Below are 19,969 nucleotides of genomic sequence, written 5' to 3' on the forward strand. Positions count from 1 at the left end.
AAAAAAGGGTATCTATGTTGCTAGGAAAGCTACGTGTTTAGGGTAATATTTTCGGGGATGATGAAACAAAATTAAAATGTTTTATAAAGGATGTCCTTTTTGCCCCAACACTACGTGTTTAAAGTCCGACTTGCGCGAGTTGTGGAAGGTGCATGGGGCCATACTAAACCAAAATAATGATGTGTAAAGGTAAAACCAACGACCGACGGACCCGACATAACAATAAAATATCGCTGTACTTGTTTAGGGGTTCATTTCGGGAATACTTGCCAAGAGTATCGTTTTGTTTCCAATACTTGTTAAGGGTCGGTTTGAGACGCCAATACTTGTTAAGGGGTGCAGTTTGAGAATATGCAAAATACGTGTTTGGGTGCTTTTCGAGACCCCATGGTCGCGCATGGTATCCACTCGTCAATGGAAGTGCCCCCCCCCCCCCCCCCCGGCCTTCACTTCTCTCAGTGCGTATTCAGAACTATTACTGTATTCTCATTGATCCCCCTGGAGTTGTAAAAAACCCATAAAGGCAAAATATTATATTTTCATCGGCAGCACATGTGCATTAATTACATCATCATAAATTAAGTACATCAGGGTCCATGATCAGAAAAAGCGTATACCCATTAAACCTCGCCAGATGGGGCTTGTCCCAAAATAAAAATTTTATTTTTGTCTCGTTTCGAAATTTCATTTTTATTTTGGCTGCTATATGCTTCAAGCACATATTTGCTTACTGTATATAGTTTGCCTATGCATTTTACTCATTATATATATATTTTTTTATATATTGTATTTCTCCAGTCACTACATATACGATTGTCACTTGTATTATGATCATGTCTCAAGCATTGTAAATTTGTTTTGTATATTATTCCAATAAATGCAAAAAAATCCTGCAAAAAAAGCCACATCACCACATAGTTGAACCAGTCCAACTATTTATACGATCAATACGATCGCCTCGACTGATCTGATACGATTAATTATTCCGCGATTATAATTAAGGCCCTTGGAACCGGGGGTGCAAAGCACCCCCAAGATTTTACAATGGGGTGCGGCGTGCATTATTTTCCATGTAGGCAGCTCCCCCTGGAATTCTGGTATACGTGTCGAATTGGATAAATGTAGGAAAATTACCAACATTTTGTATTGGAACCTATTTTAATGTTTTTCTTTTGCTTTGTCAAATTTTCCTCAGCACCGCCACCAAAAAAAAAAATCGTGACAGTGTGAACTTGGCACTTTTTTTTCAATCATAAAAAATGATTATATTATTTTCCCGCATGAGTTTTGAAATATTGACACGTACGCCAGAATCTCTTTGGTCCTAATATGAAGCATAAATTTCCACGTCTATAAAACAACAGTTATCATTCGTTTTTCCTATAGTTATAGCAGGGAAATGGGAGTTACAATTCCATTGATAAATAAGTCTAAAATGTTATGCCAATCAAGATGCAAGTCCCGGATGCAAGTAATGTCTTTGTCCTGCTCATGTCGCAGTCATTCACATTTTTTCAACGGTTGAACTGCTCGTGCACACTCTGTATGCGTATAGGCCTTTCCCGGAGGCCTTTCTTCCTCTCATTTGTTATAAAATTTCATCTTTTTATCAATTCTTTCTACTTGTTTACTGTCTATGAAGGGGTAGCAAGTTGATCTCCCATGGGGTGCCCCTATCTATTGCTGCATCATTTGTATCCATTTCTCTTTGACCATCCATTTCTTGGGAAAATACATCAATTGGATGATCCATTTATATATGCCTATCCATCCATTCTTTCAGTCATCCATCCACCGGTCGTGCTGATGGTTTGATTATAGCATGGACGTAATAGGTCCATGATTGTATAAAGTATAAAGCGCCCTACTATATCATTATAGGCTACCCCCACCCCCTCCCCATACTACATAAAAACTCGGCGACCCATGTACACATTTCAAAGCAGACGTAATGTACATGCACAATTCCCTTGTACATGTTGCACCTTGCTGCTTCTCCAGGTTTGCTTAGTCTTCTTTCACATACGTTGTTGCACTTTGCCCCACGGCGTGCCTTGTAAAGTTCTGTTGTAAGACTCTACATGCTGGTCGGCCCTGGAAATCACAACTCTGAAGCACGTGCACCGCGCAATACTCAACTTCTCATTTTTCCATATCTCGATGCAAGCTTTCTTGTGTGGATGCAAAAATAAGAGTTTTCCCAGAAATCTTGTCCCTGACGTCATGTCTGCCCCCCCTCATTTTTTGACTCATGACGCCTTTACTCTGCTTGTTCGACCTTGAGCCGTTGGTCCCCTGGTTGCTTGCTCACAGGCATTCGTGCTTTCTTAGCAGTCAGGTAAAAACCTCGGCACAGAAATAACAGAAATTAGCAACTTGATGCGTACGTTGGTCACATTCATGCTATCACGGTCTACACAATGTAGACTACACGTACGTACTTCGCATCAACAGGTTTCTCAGCTCACCTTTTGACCTCGCGAGTTCAATCTAAACAAACGAAGAGTAGTCAAGTGTTGCATTGGGATTGTATCTTCGTTATGTTTTACTACAGGCCTATATTTAACCCCGCATTGGGGTTGCATCTTCGTTATGTTTTACTATAGGCCTATATTTAACCCCGCATTGGGGTTGCATATTCGTTATGTTTTACTATAGGCATATATGATTGCATCTTCGTTATGTTTTACTATAGGCCTATATTTAACCCCGTATTAAACAAACCCTGTTTTATATCGTAGAACCTGCTCTGAAAGTAATCGTTTTTCTCTTCGCCCTTTCCCTTCATGCTTGGCTGTAGACAGAATGGTGGTGGCCGTCTGTTTAGAGTTTTAAATATTTTTGGTCTAACTTTTTTTTCCAATTTCTCCTCTGTACTTTGCGAGTGGATCTAAATAATCTGAAACTGACTGAAACATTCAGGAAAGATAAAAAAACACCAAAATATCAAATTAGGGTATGTTGTATCCATATCCCTTTATGATGGCTCTCCTGATTCTCTTTCACCAATCCACTTCTTTCTTTCTTCTCTCTCCTCCCTCCCCCTTTCCTTTGGGGAGGGCCAAGGAGTCAGTATACAGAGTATACATACAGTGAGCTGCGCTATAGCGCCTCGCTGTAGTTCCCGTATATGTATCACGCCAAGCTATACATGAAGGGAAAGGTGCATAAAAGAGCTACAATCCACATGAATAAAGATCAAACTCGGAACTCGGCCCTTGCCCATCTCTGGGATTCTCGTATCTCTTTTAGTCTTGGAATACTTTCAGATTCATGACATAAGAGTCCGAAAGTAAGCCGTATTGGGCAATCCTTTGCTTCGTCATTCACGTCAGATAATCAACGTGTCTGAATCCTTTTTCACGCGTACGATACATTTATGGATATAGCTCAATATAGTATTCTTATCCTGTGTGTGCTATCGCAAATAGTGGATTATATCTGAAACTAATGCAGAGCGCAAGCATGTCGCTAGCCGCCTAGCATCGGCTCATTGAGCTTGCACGCACCGTTCGATGTTTGCTTTCTACTCAGCTACACACACAGAGTACTGCACTTTGTTGATACGGGGATTTCTTGATACTGCGCATGCGCCATGACGTATTTCATCAATATGCATGATCGTAATGAATATGCATGATTCGAACGGTGTTCTAATATCAATTTATTTTTTAACCCGAGAGGGCGTCAATAAGAAAATTCAAACTTTTATCGTTTAACCGAGATTTGTTATAATATATGTTTCACCCCTCAATATCATGAGAATATAAAAGTTATGCAAGTTTCTTTTCCGTGATAAAATAGAGCAATAATATAGGTATTTAATGAATGTAATAATTTCAAAATTGATTCATTGCCCTTGTCTGAGATCAACCAATCATACACTATACCTTTAAGGTTCATAAATATTGCGCATAATATTCATTTTTTTAGAACAACATACATGAAATTCCAAACAAAATTCAGATCGCACTTGTTGAATAGGGCTATGAGATTATTACATATTTTGTATGTTGTTTTATAAGAATAAAGCTAAGAAATGACTGTTAGTACATCGGTTTTTTGCCCCCCCCCCAAAAAAAAAAAAAAAAAAAAAAAAAAAAATCACAACCAAGAAAATGGGGAGAAAAGGATAGGGATAAGTGTGAAATATAGGCCGATAATTTTTTCAAATGTTATGTCAAAACCTAGCACAAACATTGATTTAGTGATTAAAATGTCAAAAGTTTAGCTTGCTCGCTCAAAACTTCATAAATAGGTTCATAAATATTGCCCAGAATATTCAATTTTCAGAACAACATACATGAAATTCCAAAAAAATTCAGATCGCACTTTTTGAATAGGGCTATGAGATTTGAACTTAATCATGTGACCAAACCTTAGGCAAGACGATCAGTGATTCTTGATTACTTTTATATCCAAGTTTCATTAACTAGGTCCATATACTTTCAAAATTATGGTGACATCTCAAAAACCTTTAAGATTTAAATATTGACGACGCAGCCTTCCCCATCGGCGTATTTACGTCGTAAACATGGCGCCTATATGTTAGTAGTTCCTGCTGTGCTATGCAGTCGAGACAAAAGTAAATGAACCCTGATGTTAAATTGATTTTAAAAGCAGAAAAAAACATATTGGGGAAGGTTTGATGAAAAATAACATAAATTTTAGAAATTATCGTTGTCGTCACTATTTTTTATGGGACATAAATTCCCCAAATTGTTTTCTTTGTTAAAGGTCAAAGTGATTAAATTCGTGCAGTGGATATATCACCAGTAACCAGGTGAAAAGAGGGAAAGAAAGAGAAAAAAGAGGGGACGAGGGGAAAGGAAAGAGGGAAGGAGAGAGGGGGGAAGGAAAAGGAGAAAAAAGAGAGAGGAAGGAGGAAAGAAGAAAAGAGAGAGAGAGGGGAAAATAACAGGGGAAAAGAGAGAGGAAGAGGGGGAAGGAAGAAGAGGAGAAAAAAGAGAGAGGAAAGAGGGAAGAAAAGAAGAAAAAGGGAAGAGGGGAAATGAAGGGAATGAAAAGGGAGAGAAAAGGGGGAAAGAAAGAGAAGGAAAAAGAGGAAGAGAAGAAAAGGGAGGGGGAGGGAGAGGGGGAAGAAAAAAGAGGAAGAGGGGTAAAAAGGAGAGAGAGGAAGAGGGAGGAAAGAAGCGAAAAAAAAGAGAGGGGAAAGAAAAAGAAAAAAGAAGAGGGGAAAGAAAAGAAAAAAAGGAGAAGAAGAGGTGAAAGAAAGAGAAAAAAGAGGAAGAGGGGGAAGGAAGAGAAGAAAAGGGAGGGGGAGGAAAAAGAGAAATAGGGGAAAGGGAAAGGAGGGGGAGAACAAAGAGGGGAAAGAAGAGGGGGAAAAGAGAGAAGAAAAGGGGAAAGGGAAAATGAGAAAAGAGAGAGAGAGAGAAAGAGGGAGGAAAGAAGAAAATAAGAACGAGAAATGGAGAAAGAAAAGAAAAAAAAAAGGAAGAGGAGGAAAGACAATGATGTTCAAACCAAAAGGGCGCCGAAATGATGTTCGAAGGAATGTCAAAATGATGTTCGAACTGGGGGCCGATTTGATGTTAGAACGGGGGGGGGGTGTTACGTTTGCTGGTCCGGACAAGCTCTTACTGTTACCTGTCCTGGACAAACTCCCACGTAAACCTCCTGAATCTTGTTCTCCACTCAGACACTCATGAACTAGCAAACAAGCCACGCCGTGTAAAATCGTTTAAAAAACAATTTATTTACAAATGTACACATGACGATTCCGATTCACAAGTTGTTCACATCGAGATATTCTTTCTTACCAGTCTCCACTGCAAACTTAAACCTATTATTATCTCGTCACACTCCCTTCCTTAAAAACATGCTTATAATTTGAAATTGCAATAAGTATGTTCGCAACTCAAATTTTGCTTGTTAATATAGGTTTTCCAGGTCAAATGTCCGCAGATTGAAACCAATCGTCCGTATAGGTATTTCAAATGTCCGCGTACATGAACAAATGTCCGCATAAGAATATGGATGTCCGATTAGGGATTTCAAATGTCCACGTAGGTTCAAAATGTCCATATAGCTAAATCAAATATCCGATTAGGGAAACCAAAAGTCACATAGGGAATGAAATGACCAATTAGAGAGTGTAATGTCCCACTTGGGAAAACAAATGTCGTATAGGGATCTCAATTGTCCACGGTTTGAAATGATGATGACTCGAACGTGATAACTTCACTGTTTCATCTTTCGCTTTTTTATTTTCTGTCACTCTGCTTTCCCTTTTTCTTCCTGCTCGATCTATCCATTCCTTAGGCAAGGGATTTCGCCCCCCCCCCCCGTTTCACCAATTTGCTGACCTCCTTGATTTTTATCCTTATTTTTATTTATTTATTTATTCATTTTTTATTCACTCTTTTTTTTTCTCTCTTTTTTGGGGGGGTCTTGGCCCTGTATGTTTTCATCGTCTTATTTATTTATTTTGTACACCTTTATATATTTCTTCCCTTTTCATTCTACCCCGCCCCTGTTTTGGAGCCGTTTATGTCTTGGTGGAGATGGAGCGCCTTTTTGTATCAGGCTCTTTTCTCTTCCTTCCATTTATTCCACCATTTCAACTTTTCCTTCTCAACTCAATTGTTATAGGAAAACAAACAAATGTCATATAGTGATTTCGATAGTCTCTATGGGTGTAAAATTTTCATTTTCTTGCATATTCTGTTGTTTATTTACCAAATTATTATATTCCTTCCACTACATATCGAACACCACACAACATGATCTACAGACAAACTACGGATATTATTTATAGGTTTTCCAGGTCAAATATCCGCAGATTGGAACCAATCGTCCATATAGGTATTTTAAATGTCCGTGTACATGAACAAATGTCTGCATAAGAATATGGATGTCCGATTAGGGATTTCAAATGTCCATGGAGGTTCAAAGTGTCCACATAGCTAAATCAAATATCCGATTAGGGAGTTCAAATGTCCACGTAGGTTCAAAGTGTCCATATAGCTATATCAAATATCCGATTAGGGAAACCAAAAGTCACATAGGGAACTAAATGTCCAATTAGAGAGTGTAATATCCCACTTGGGAAAACAAATGTCGTATAGGGATCTCAATTGTCCACGGTTTGAAATAATGATTACTCGAACAAGATAACTTCATTTTTTCATCTTTCGCTTTTTCATTTTCTGTCACTCAGCTTTCCCTTTCCCTTCCTGCTCGATCTATTCATTTGTCAGGCAAGGGATTCCCCCCCCCCCTCATTTTACAAATTTGCTGACCTTGATTTTTATCCTCATTTTTATTTATTGATTTATTCATTTTTTTGTCTATTTTTTTTTTTTGGGGGGGTGGGGTCTTGGCCCTGTATGTTGTATTCATCTTATTTATTTATTTGTGTACACATTCATATTTATCTTCCCTTTTCATTCTACCCCGCCCCTGTTTTGGAGCCGTTTATGTCTTGGTGGAGTTGGAGCGCCTTTTTGTATCAGGCTCTTTTCTCTTCCTTCCATTCATTCCACCTTTTCAACTTTTCCTTCTTTCCTCATTTGTTATAGGCAAACAAACAAATGTCATATAGTGATTTCAATAGTCTCTTTGGGTGTAAAATGTTATGTTTCTTACATATTCTGTTGTTTATTTACCAAATTATTATATTCCTTCCACTACATATCGAACGCCACACAACATGATCTACGGACAAACTACGGATATTATTTACAATATTTTTTTTACTCAAACCCAGAGTATATAAATCTTAACATGGCATTTAATTTCATAATTCATATATGAAAAACTAATTATTTGTAAAAATGTTTGTTCCCTACAGTTATGAAACCTATTTAAGTCATAAAAATAATTATTGTTTAATTCTTCTTAAGTATCAGTTTATATATAGATAAATTTCCTCAGTCTCTCACCCATCCCAAACATGTAATTTATCTTCTTGCAGGCACAAATGAAAATTATTTCTATTTATATGTCTGTATTTTTATCATGAATACATCTACAACCTTATTTTTTGTGCCATATGCTAAACCATCTCTTCATGAAAATGCATGTTAATTCATAACGGTTACATTTTATGCACTCATTTGCATTACATGAGGCATAACGTGCAATGCTGTCAGAAATCCACTTAATTATATTTTGGTAATTCAGATAAACGTCTTAGACGATATAATTTTCAATGCTAGGATTGATTTTAATTATATACTTTAAGTCGATTTGATTAGACGGGGTGGGTAGGATGTATCTAGCTCGAGAAGAAGTAATCATTTTGATATAGGCTCACTCAGGCAGGGTAGTATTTCGAATTCTTGTACTTAAAAAAAATCATTATGCAACTAACCTTGATTTATTAAAAGTACCTCTTATTCCTTAATTAATTCAAACAATAGTTCTGTCATCTTTATTAACAATTATTAATTTTTTTCATATCTTTTTCATCATTGGTTAATTACCTTGTTTTGGACCCTATATGGAAGACGAGCAGAGTGATGCATACATTGTCAATGTTCGATGAGAACAAATATTTAGACATTATAACAATCAATTTCAACGCATTTTACTTTAAATAAATATGTTATTTATGTTACACTCTCGGTATGAAGCATGTTTGTTTCTGTTAAGCTTTCAATAAATGTTCAAGTATTTTTTCCCCTTTTTATTTCAATAAACCAAATTGTAATTGATTTTACCCTATTGTTTAAATAATCTCTACTACTGAACAGAATTTCGATACTTAATGTGTACATTCGTCATACATTATAAGAAAATGTCCATCTCTTTTCAGCATCATTAGCAAATGGACATTTGATTTACCTATGTACGACTTGATGCCTTAATTCATGCATGATTATGTAACAATTGCTATTGAACGGATATTTGAATTCCCTATGGACATCTTATTTACCTATTAGGACATTTGATTTGCAAGATGGACATTTGATTTACCTATTGAAAATAAATTCTATTGTGCGGACATTTGACTTCTCTAAGGACATTTTATTCATCTATTGGGATACAATTCTGGCTAATGGGACATTTGATTTCCCTATTGACATTTGAATTACTTAATCGGACACTTGCTCTGACACGGCGGACATTTGACCTGGAAAACCTATACAATATTTTTTACTCCAGCCCAGAATATAAAAATCCTAACATGGCATTTAATTTCATAATTCATATGAAAAACTCATTATTTGTAAACATGTTTGTTCCTTACAGTTATGAAACCTACTTAACTCATAAAATAATCATTGTTTAACTCTTCTTATGAAGTATCACTTTATATATAGATACATTTCCTCAGTCTCTCACCCATCCCAAACATGTAATTTATCTTCTTGTAGGCACAAATGAACATTATTTCTATTTATATGTTTGTATTTTATCATGAATACATCTACAACCATATTTTTGTGCCATATGCTAAACCATCTCTTCATGAAAATGCATGTTAATTCAAGACGGTTACATTTCATACACTCATTTGCATTACCTGAGGCATAACGTGCAACAACCTTGAATGCTGTCAGAAATCCTCTTAATTATATTTTGGTAATTCAGATTAACGTCTTAGACGATGTAATTTTCAATGTTGGATTTGATTTTAATTACTTTAAGTCAATCTAATTAGATGGGGTGGGTAGGGTGTATCTAACTCGATAAGAAGTAATCATTTTAATAGGCTCACTCATGCAGGGTAGCCGTTTCAAATTCTTGTTGTTAACAAAAATCATCATTATGCAACTAACCTTGATTTATTAAAAGTACCTCTTATTCCTTAATTAATTCAAACAATAATTCTGTCATCTTTATTAACGATTACTCATTTTTAACATCTTTGTCACCATTGGTTAATTACCTTGTTTTGGACCCTATATGGAAGACTAGCAGAGTGCTGCCTACATTGTCAATGCTCGATGAGAACAGATATTTAGACAAAACAATCAATTTCAACGTATTTTCCTTTAAATAAATGTTATTTACGCATACATTCGTAATTCCGAAGCTTCGTTATTCTGAAGGTTCGTTATTCCGAAGGTTCGTATTTCCGAAGGTTCGTAATTCCGAAGGTTCGTAAGTCCGAAAACGAAATGAGGTTCGTAATTCCGAATGTTCGTTAATCCGAAAACGAAATGAGGTTCGTAATTCCGAAGGTTCGTTAGTCCGAAAACTAATGATTAACGAGCCTTATTTCGTTTTCGGACTAACGAACCTTCGGAACAACGAACCTTATTTCGTTTTCGGATTAACGAACCTTCGGAACATCGAACCTTATTTCGTTTTCGGATTATCGAACCTTCGGAATAACGAACCTTCGGAATAACGCCACAAATGTTAGGATTAACGAACCCTTTTACGTGTTCGGATTAACGAACATCGAAGTATAGGCAATTTGCGTGTTTCGGAATTACGAACCTTATGAATAAAGAACCTTCGGAATTACGAAGTGTAACCGTTATTTATGCTACACTCTCGGTATGAAGCATGTTTATTTATGTTAAGCTTTCAATACATTTTCAAGTATTTTCTTTCAATAAACCAAATTGTAATTGGTTTTTACCCTATTGTTTGAATAATCTTTACTACTGAACAAAATTTCGATACTTAATGTGTACATTTGTCATACATTATAAGAAAAATTCAATCTCTTTTCAGCATCATTAGCAAATGGACATTTGAATTACCTAAACGACATTTGATTTACCTAAGTACGACTTGATGTCTTAATTTATGCATGATTATGTAACATTTGCTATTGAACGGATATTTGAATTCCCTATGGACATCTTATTTACCTATTAGGACATTCGATTTGCAAGATGGACATTTGATTTACCTATTGAAAATAAATTCTATTGTGTGGACATTTGACTTCTCTAAGGACATTTTATTCATCTATTGGGATACAAGTCTGGCTAATGGGACATTTGAATTCCCTATTGACATTTGAATTACCTAATCGGACACTTGCTCTGACACGGCGGACATTTGACCTGGAAAACCTATATAAACGAACATTATCACAATAAATATGGCGCTCAACCATGCAAACACAGTTAATGCATTAAAACATATCGAAATGCCTTTTTTTCAATTTCACGCTCTTTGTGCAGCAATTCTGCATACTTTGGCAAAAGATAAGCATAATATAAAACATAGTATAATGAAATGAGTAAAACCGACATGTATTGATAGCGCATGCATTGTTACGATACTGCAACAAATAACAAGTACAATTTGAGTGTTGAAGTTGAATTTCATTTCTTATTAAAGGAAATTGATTATACATCAACAATCATAAAATAAAACATAAATATATGTTGATCTTAAGTCTCTTAAGATTAGTTCTGGCAATTACGGTATTCCAGATGTTAATATCCAGATAAAAGTCCAAGTTGGCTGGCGAAAATTCACAACGATGGCGATGATGAAACTGATGTTGAAGCACGATGAATAATAAGAGTCACTGTAACGAGTTGAAATGTCCGTGAAGACGATGTTGATGATGATTCACATTCAAATCCAGCAATCCATGGGTTGAAAAGCGTTCATTAAACAGGTTGATGATCTCGATGAGAACTGATAATTCCTCTCTCAAAAATAACTGCAAACAGTTCATTGATGGCGGGCAAATAATTTCACAGAAGATAAATATTCGAGGTGGAAATAAACTCTGCTCTGACATAAAGTCTGGCGTGAAACTCTGAGTTTTGATCTGATATGATGAAGTGATCTGATATGATGAAGTCCTTGAAGAAACTGCAGTTTATATATACACATTTCAACTAATCTAGAGACTTCTAGTATTCACTATTATTTAGAACATTCTCTTTTTTCTGGAGCATTCTACATTTCTAAAACATTCTTGAATGACCTCAGTGAAATCAACAACATAGCTAATCCTATTGTTCATTTCCACTACCACTGGAATCATATTGTTTGCTTTTCCCTATTAAAAAAAAAAACTCCTTGGCCTTTAAATAGGCAAGAGGCCTGCAGAACAAAAGCTTTTACAAACACGTTCTCGAAGGTTTTTTGTCATTCTTGGCTATGGATATCCTTAAAGAGGAAATAACTAAATAAATGAATGTAATTGCTCTTACAATTTTTATATATAACAGCATGTAGTTAAATTTATTTATCAAAAGGTACACGCATGTTCTGAAATACATGGTGTTACGATACTGCAACAAATAATAATCAGAAATTGAGATTTAAAGTTTAAACTTGATTTCCTTTTTTTATTACAGGAAATATATCATGTACTTAAACAAAATTAAAACAAAATATCTTACATGTACATTTCTAGAAGTGCTAAAGGTAAAATTCCGAAGTGATGATACTATATCCAAGTAATAATCCAAATGACAGTATCCAGATAAAAGTCTACAATGATGGCGATGATGAAACTGATGTTGAAGCACGATGAATAACAAGAGTCACTGTAACGAGTTGAAATGTCCGTGAAGACGATATTGATGATGATTAACATTCAAATTCAGCAATCCATGGGTTGAAAAGCGTTCATTAAACAGGTTCATGATCTCGATGAGAACTGAGAATTCCTCTCTCAAAATAACTGCAAACAGTTCATTGATGGCGTGCAAATAATTCCACAGAAGACAAATATTCCAGGTGGAAATAAACTCTGCTCTGACATAAAGTCTGGCATGATACTCTGAGTTCTGATCTGATGTGACGAAGTGATCTGATCTGATCAAGTGATCTAATATAATGTGATGAAGTCCTTGTAGAAACTGCAGCTTATATATGCACATTTCAACTTATTCTAGATCATTCTAGTATTCACTATTCTAAAGGCTTCTATTATTGTCTGATACAGAACATTCTCCTTCTTTCTGGAGCAATAGGGACCTTTCGCAATCCTCACGGACGCTAATATTAGGGTCCCCTAACACAAAAGTTAACGCTTAATCATACACTTGATTTTTAAGATTGAATGTGCATTATAGTCAATAGAATCAAACGTAGAAAACTGCTCTACAATCAATGCTAAACTTTGTGTTACAGGGGGGTTACAGGCCCTACATATCTGCTTTTCGTGTGCAAAATCCTTTTCTGCGACACTCGCACCATACATAGCATGTAGATTACGACTGATGGTTTGAGATATTCGAAATGAAGACCTAAAATAGATGATGACATGGATAAGAAAGTGGTTTTTCAAACAAATCGAGTACATATTGAGTGAGGAAAAACTTACTGAATGAAGGCTTAGATATAGATCATTACAGTCCATCGAATCGATATTACATTTAATGTGGATTATTGGTGTATCACTGGCAATTGATTTCATGGGTCAGATCAACCTCTCCAGCCGAACATTTCGCGTGAGTTGATATGTGCACACCATTATGTAATACATTTGAACTCGTTTCTTTTTGTTTCTTTTGTTTCTTTTGTTTATTCCTTCTACACAAACGATATGCCTCTCACACACGATGTAATGGGCATTATGTTTTACTTCCCCCAGAAATGGGGATTAGATTCAAATTCCGGGGGGACCACTTCCATTAATGAGTGGATACCAGGCACGACCATGGGGTTTCGAAAAATACCCTAAACAAGCTGGGAAGTAATTCTTTTCCAGATTATGAAAATGCATCTCTTAACAAGAATTTGGCTTGTGAAACCCTACAAGTATTGGATATCCCTTTTTTGTCAGCATTTTAAACATCGTTTAAAATCTAACGTTACATAGGCCTATACGTAACGTACCTGCCCACTCTGTCCCCTTTTACGCGTGGTCGCTCCTGGGATCCACTAATCAATGGAAGTGGGCCCCCCGGGCGGCCTCTCGAGCTCTAGGAGGAGTCAAATGTGGCTTTGGAAAGTCGTCCTCAATGAGATATATCGCTGTTACCATAGTAGCAACCAAAATTTTGCACACGAAACGCATATTGAATGTTTCCGTCGCAGATGCGAAACGAAAAAAAAATCTCATGTCACACAATTTGCATTGCAGGACGACCATGATGACGGGCCCAAAAAGTCTCGTCCAAAATCAACTAACGTCGTAAATAAGCGTGCGCGTCCTCAAACGAAAGGTCCGGACTCACACTCTGGAAGACTCTTGAATGACCTCAGTGAAATGTCAATCCGGACCTTTCGTTTGAGGACGCGCACGCTTATTTACGACGTTAGTTGATTTTGGAAGAGACTTTTTGGCCCCGTCATCATGGTCGTCCTGCAATGCAAATTGTGTGACATGAGATTTTTTTTTCGTTTCGCATCTGCGACGGAAACATTCAATATGCGTTTCGTGTGCAAAATTTTGGTTGCTACTATGGTAACAGCGATATATCTCATTGAGGACGACTTTCCAAAGCCACATTTGACTCCTCCTAGAGCTCGAGAGGCCGCCCGGGGGGCCCACTTCCATTGATTAGTGGATCCCAGGAGCGACCACGCGTAAAAGGGGACAGAGTGGGCAGGTACGTTACGTATAGGCCTATGTAACGTTATAAGGGTGTCAAAACGATGTTTAAAATGCTGACAAAAAAGGGATATCCAATACTTGTAGGGTTTCACAAGCCAAATTCTTGTTAAGAGATGCATTTTCATAATCTGGAAAAGAATTACTTCCCAGCTTGTTTAGGGTATTTTTCGAAACCCCATGGTCGTGCCTGGTATCCACTCATTAATGGAAGTGGTCCCCCCGGAATTTGAATCTAATCCCCATTTCTGGGGGAAGTAAAACATAATGCCCATTACATCGTGTGCGAGAGGCATATCGTTTGTGTAGAAGGAATAAACAAAAGAAACAAAAGAAACAAAAAGAAACGAGTTCAAATGTATTACATAATGGTGTGCACATATCAACTCACGCGAAATGTTCGGCTGGAGAGGTTGATCTGACCCATGAAATCAATTGCCAGTGATACACCAATAATCCACATTAAATGTAATATCGATTCGATGGACTGTAATGATCTATATCTAAGCCTTCATTCAGTAAGTTTTTCCTCACTCAATATGTACTCGATTTGTTTGAAAAACCACTTTCTTATCCATGTCATAATCTATTTTAGGTCTTCATTTCGAATATCTCAAACCATCAGTCGTAATATACATGCTATGTATGGTGCGAGTGTCGCAGAAAAGGATTTTGCACACGAAAAGCAGATCTGTAGGGCCTGTAACCCCCCTGTAACACAAAGTTTAGCATTGATTGTAGAGCAGTTTTCTACGTTTGATTCTATTGACTATAATGCACATTCAATCTTAAAAATCAAGTGTATGATTAAGCGTTAACTTTTGTGTTAGGGGACCCTAATATTAGCGTCCGTGAGGATTGCGAAAGGTCCCAACTAACATAGTTAATCCTACTGTTCTTTTCACTGCAGGCTGGCTATTGTGTAACAATCTATTGTCTGTTTTTCCCTATTCAACAATTAAACTCCTTGGCCTTTAAATAGGCGAGGCCTGCATAACAAAAGCTTTTACAAAGACATTCTGGAATGTTCTTTAGAAGATCACTAAATAAATGAATGTAATTGCTCTTACAATTCTTATATATAACACCTCCCCCACCGGGGAAAAGAAAGCTTTACCGTAATAAATGTTTCTTTAAGATTACTTTTTTTTTCTTTTAACTAACATGTTTAAATAAATGAACATCAAAGACATTTTCTTCAAATGACACACTTGGTCAAAAGCATGAATAATTTCACTTTTTATACTCTTGAAAGAGCATCAGCAATTACATTATTCTTTCCCTTTATATGTACAATTTTCAAAGGGAATGGTTGGAGCATTAGGCTCCATCTGTACAGTCTTTGATTTTTTGTTTTGAATTTCTCCAAAAACACAAGAGGATTGTGGTCTGTATAGACTGTAATCTCTCCATTGGTTAGATACACCTCAAACTGCTGAAGGGCTAGTACGAGACTAAGGGCCTCCTTTTCAATAGTACTTCCAGGCGCGGATCCATGGGGGGGGCCGAGGGGGCCTTGGCCTTCCCCCCTCCCCCCCCCCCCCCCTTCGGCAAAAAAAAAAATAGAAGAGAGGGAAAGAAAGAGAAAAAAGAGGGGAAGAAAGGAAAGAAAAGAAGAAAAAGAAGAAAGGAAGAGGGGGAAGAAGGGAAGGAAAAAGAGAGAGGAAAAGGGGGAAAGAAAAGAGGAGAAGGAGAGAGGGGAAATGAAAAGGAGAACAAAAAGAGAGGAAGAAGGAGGAAAGAAGAGAAGAGAGAGAAAGGGGAAAAGAAGAGGGGAAAAGAGAGGGGGAAGGAAGAAGAGGAGAAAAAAGAGAGAGGAAAGGGGGAAAGAAAAGAAGAAAAAGGGAAGAGGGGGAAGGAAGGGAAGGAAAAGGGAGAGGAAAAGGGGAAAGAAAGAGAAGGAAAAGAGAGGGAAAAGAAAAGGAGAAAAAAGAGAGAGAGGGGAAGAGGGGAAAGGAAGAGAAGAAAAAGAGAGAGAGGAAAAAGAGGAAAGAAAAAGAGGAAAAAGAGGAAGATAAGAAAAGAAAAGGGAGGGGGAGGGAGAGGGGGAAGAAAAAAGAGGAAGAGGGGAAAAGAAAAGGAGAGAGAGGAAAAGAAAGGAAAGAAGAGAAGAAAAAGGAGAGGGGAAAGAAAAGAAGAAAAAAGAAGAGAAGAAAGAAAAGAAGAAAAAAAGGAGAAGAAGAGGAAAAAAAGAGAGAGAAGGGGGGAAGAAAGAAGAAAAGGGGAAAGGAAGAGAAGAAAAGGGAGGGGGTAGAAAAGGAGAGAGAGGAAGAGGGAGAAAAGAAGAGAAAAAAAAGAGAGGGGACAGAAAATAAGATAAAAGAAGAGGGGAAAGAAAAAAAGAAAAAAAGGAGAAGAAGAGGGGAAAGAAAGAGAAAAAAAAGGAAGAGGGGGAAGGAAGAGAAGAAAAGAGAGAAGAAGAGGGGAAAAGGAAGAGAAGAAAAAAAGAGAGAGAAAGGGGGAAAGAAAAGAAGAAAAGGGGAGAGGAAGAGGGGGAAGGACGAGAAGAAAAAAAGAGGAAGAGAAGGAAAGAAAATGATGTTCGAACCAAAAGGGCGCCGAAATGATGTTCGAAGGAATGTTGTTCGAACGGGGGGGGGGGGCGAATTGATGTTCGACGTAGGGGCGCCAAATTGATGTTGGAACTAGGGGGCGCCAAGTTGATACTCGAGCTATAGGGGGGGGGGCGAAATGATATTCGAACTAGGGGCACCAAATTGATGTTGGACCTACATGTAGGGGCGCCGAATTGATATTCGAACTAGGAGGGCGCCGAAATGATGTTCGAAGGGATGTTAAAAGGATGTTCGAACTGGGGGCGCCAAATTGATACTCGAACTGGGGGGGGGCGAATCGATGTTCGAGCTAGGGGGGCGCCAAATTGATACTCAAACTAAGGGGGCGCCGAATTAATGTTCGAACTAGGGGGGCGCCAAATTGATACTCGAGCTGGGGGGGGGGGCGAAATGATATTCGAACTAGGGAAGGCAAATTGAGTTCGAAGGGATGCCAAAATGATGTTCGAACTGGGGGCCGAATTGATGTTCGAACGGGGGGGGGGGGGCGAATTGATGTTCGACGTAGGGGCGCCAAATTGATGTTGGAACTAGGGGGCGCCAAATTGATACTCGAGCTATAGGGGGGGGCGAACTGATATTCGAACTAGGAGCACCAAATTGATGTTGGACCTACATGTAGGGGCGCCGAATTGATATTCGAACTAGGAGGGCGCCGAAAAGATGTTCGAAGGGATGTTAAAATGATGTTCGAACTGGGGGCGCCAAATTGATGTGAGAACTAGGGGGCGCTGGAATTGTGTATGGGTATGGCTTAAAAAGAATGCAACTAGTATAAGTTATACAAGTTGCATTCTTTGTAAGCCATATACCTATAATTGCATAGGTTACAAAGCACATGTTAACATCGTCACGTTCAACACCAATAACAAGCAAGCAATGACCCACCGTGTAGCTAGTTGTAGGTCGGGATAACTTGCGCTCCATAGTTATTTGGAAAGTGGAAATTGATAATAACCGTATATTCAGCCCGCCTCGATCAAATTACAAGAGCTTCTTCAGGCCTTAAGACTATTTTTGTTATTATTTCCGCATTCATACATTCCGTCCCGAAGAGACTTCCGAGAAATTCTCTAAGTTCTTTACGTTGGCGAGCATGCGCATTATGGTCTGGAAAGCGGGCAATGCGCGAATTCAAACTCGCCAGTCTGCAACTCATGGCGCCCAGGCGACCACGCCCAATTACAAAGTTCTCAAGTACCATGGCCAGCAAAAAATCTTCAGGTTGCGAAAATCGAAAAAGAAAAGCGGATAGGCTAAAGCAAGCTGGCTCCCTAGACAAGTACCTCCCCCCAAATTTGAGAGGTAGGAACACATGGTGAAACATGAACATTCATCGATTCAGTGGCGTGACTACGGGGGGAGGGGGTCACGGGGGGGGCACGTGCCCCCCCCCCCCCTAATCGGCTGACCCCCCAAAAAACAAAAAAAACGGGGAAAAGGAGAACAAGAGGGAGAAAGGAAGAGAAACGTAGTGGGAAAGAAGACGTTATTGTTCATTATAATGTTATATTATATCATAATTATGTTCTATTACATAAGAAACATTTTTTTCATAACTTTATGAAACATAATTTGCTCAGGGCCTATGTCTTCATTGTTCCTGGTGCTCGCATTTTCTGTTTACCGAGATATATAATCCTGTTATACTAAAACCTCCCGTTTTCAAGTCAATATACACCAAACTGCCAAATATATTTCCTCGCACTTCGAGTTATTATTGTTTTATGTACAATAGTATGCTTCTTTTTCATGACTACTTAAAGTGATTGCCCCATTTTAAGGTCTTAATATAAAACATTTCCTGTCCGTGCTTACGTTCGCAGTAGTGGATTGGTGAAATATGTCTGCTCTCCATGAATTCGTAGAATCAGTCCTTAAAATGTCCCTTTTTCTAATCTGAATATCAAAAATTTTCAACTCGCGCTTCGCGCTCGCATCATTTGGTTAGTGAACTACGTATGGTCTTCGTGAATTCCTACAAACAAGCCTTAAAATGCCCCTCTTCAGGTCTGAATTTCCTAAATTTTCAGCTCACGCTTCGCGCTCGCCAAATTTGATTAGTGAGATGGGTATATGTTAATCATGATTACAAGTGCTTTATGTGCCCGTTTAGATATAATTCTAACAAAATCAGCAAGCGCTTATTGGCACTCGCATTAGATGACTATGGTGGGATGTGTATAATATTTAATGAATTCCTAAAATATAGTCCTTAAAATCTTCCTGTTTGGGGGTCAATATTTACAAAAATTTCAGCTTGCGCTTCGCGCTCGCATTATTTAGCGAGACAGGTACGCATCATGATTACAAAAGATTGATTATAATGTCCCCTTTTAGGTCTGAATATCAGACCATTTTTTGACCAGTGAGAGACATATCCGTTTAATGGAACTGTCCTTAAAATGTCTCTATTAGGTCAGTATACCTGGCAACTGGGCGCGCTTCGCGCGCTTACTAAGTGACTCAAATTTTTTGCTGGTGCCCCCCAATGCCGTGACCCACGGTACGCCACTGCATCGATTGATAATTTGATGTCTCATTGAGAAGTTAGAATATAGCGAATCCCCAGAAAAAACGAAACCGTAATTCCGTGAAAGTTTTTGCTGCCATAATCATAATTTTTCTTCATGTGATGTATAAATCGAAATATATGATTTCTTTCTGTCATCTAAAGACCATATCAATGGTCATAAAACATGCATGACTGAGTTAGAACAATGGAAATGGTGTTACCAAATTTTCGTTTGCACGTGCAATTTTACGATTTTTCTGGCTTTTACTGCTATCTATTTAATCAAAGTTCATAACTGACTCATCCATTTCTTCTTTTTTCATAATTATGAGACCGTCTTCGTAAAATATGAATGACGCACGGTCGAGAAAAAGTTGCATGAAACATACTTGATTCCCTACCTATTCGATGAATCGTTGG

Source organism: Lytechinus pictus, chromosome 8, assembly GCF_037042905.1.
Source record: "Lytechinus pictus isolate F3 Inbred chromosome 8, Lp3.0, whole genome shotgun sequence".
In the NCBI taxonomy this organism is placed as follows: Eukaryota; Metazoa; Echinodermata; class Echinoidea; order Temnopleuroida; family Toxopneustidae; genus Lytechinus; species Lytechinus pictus.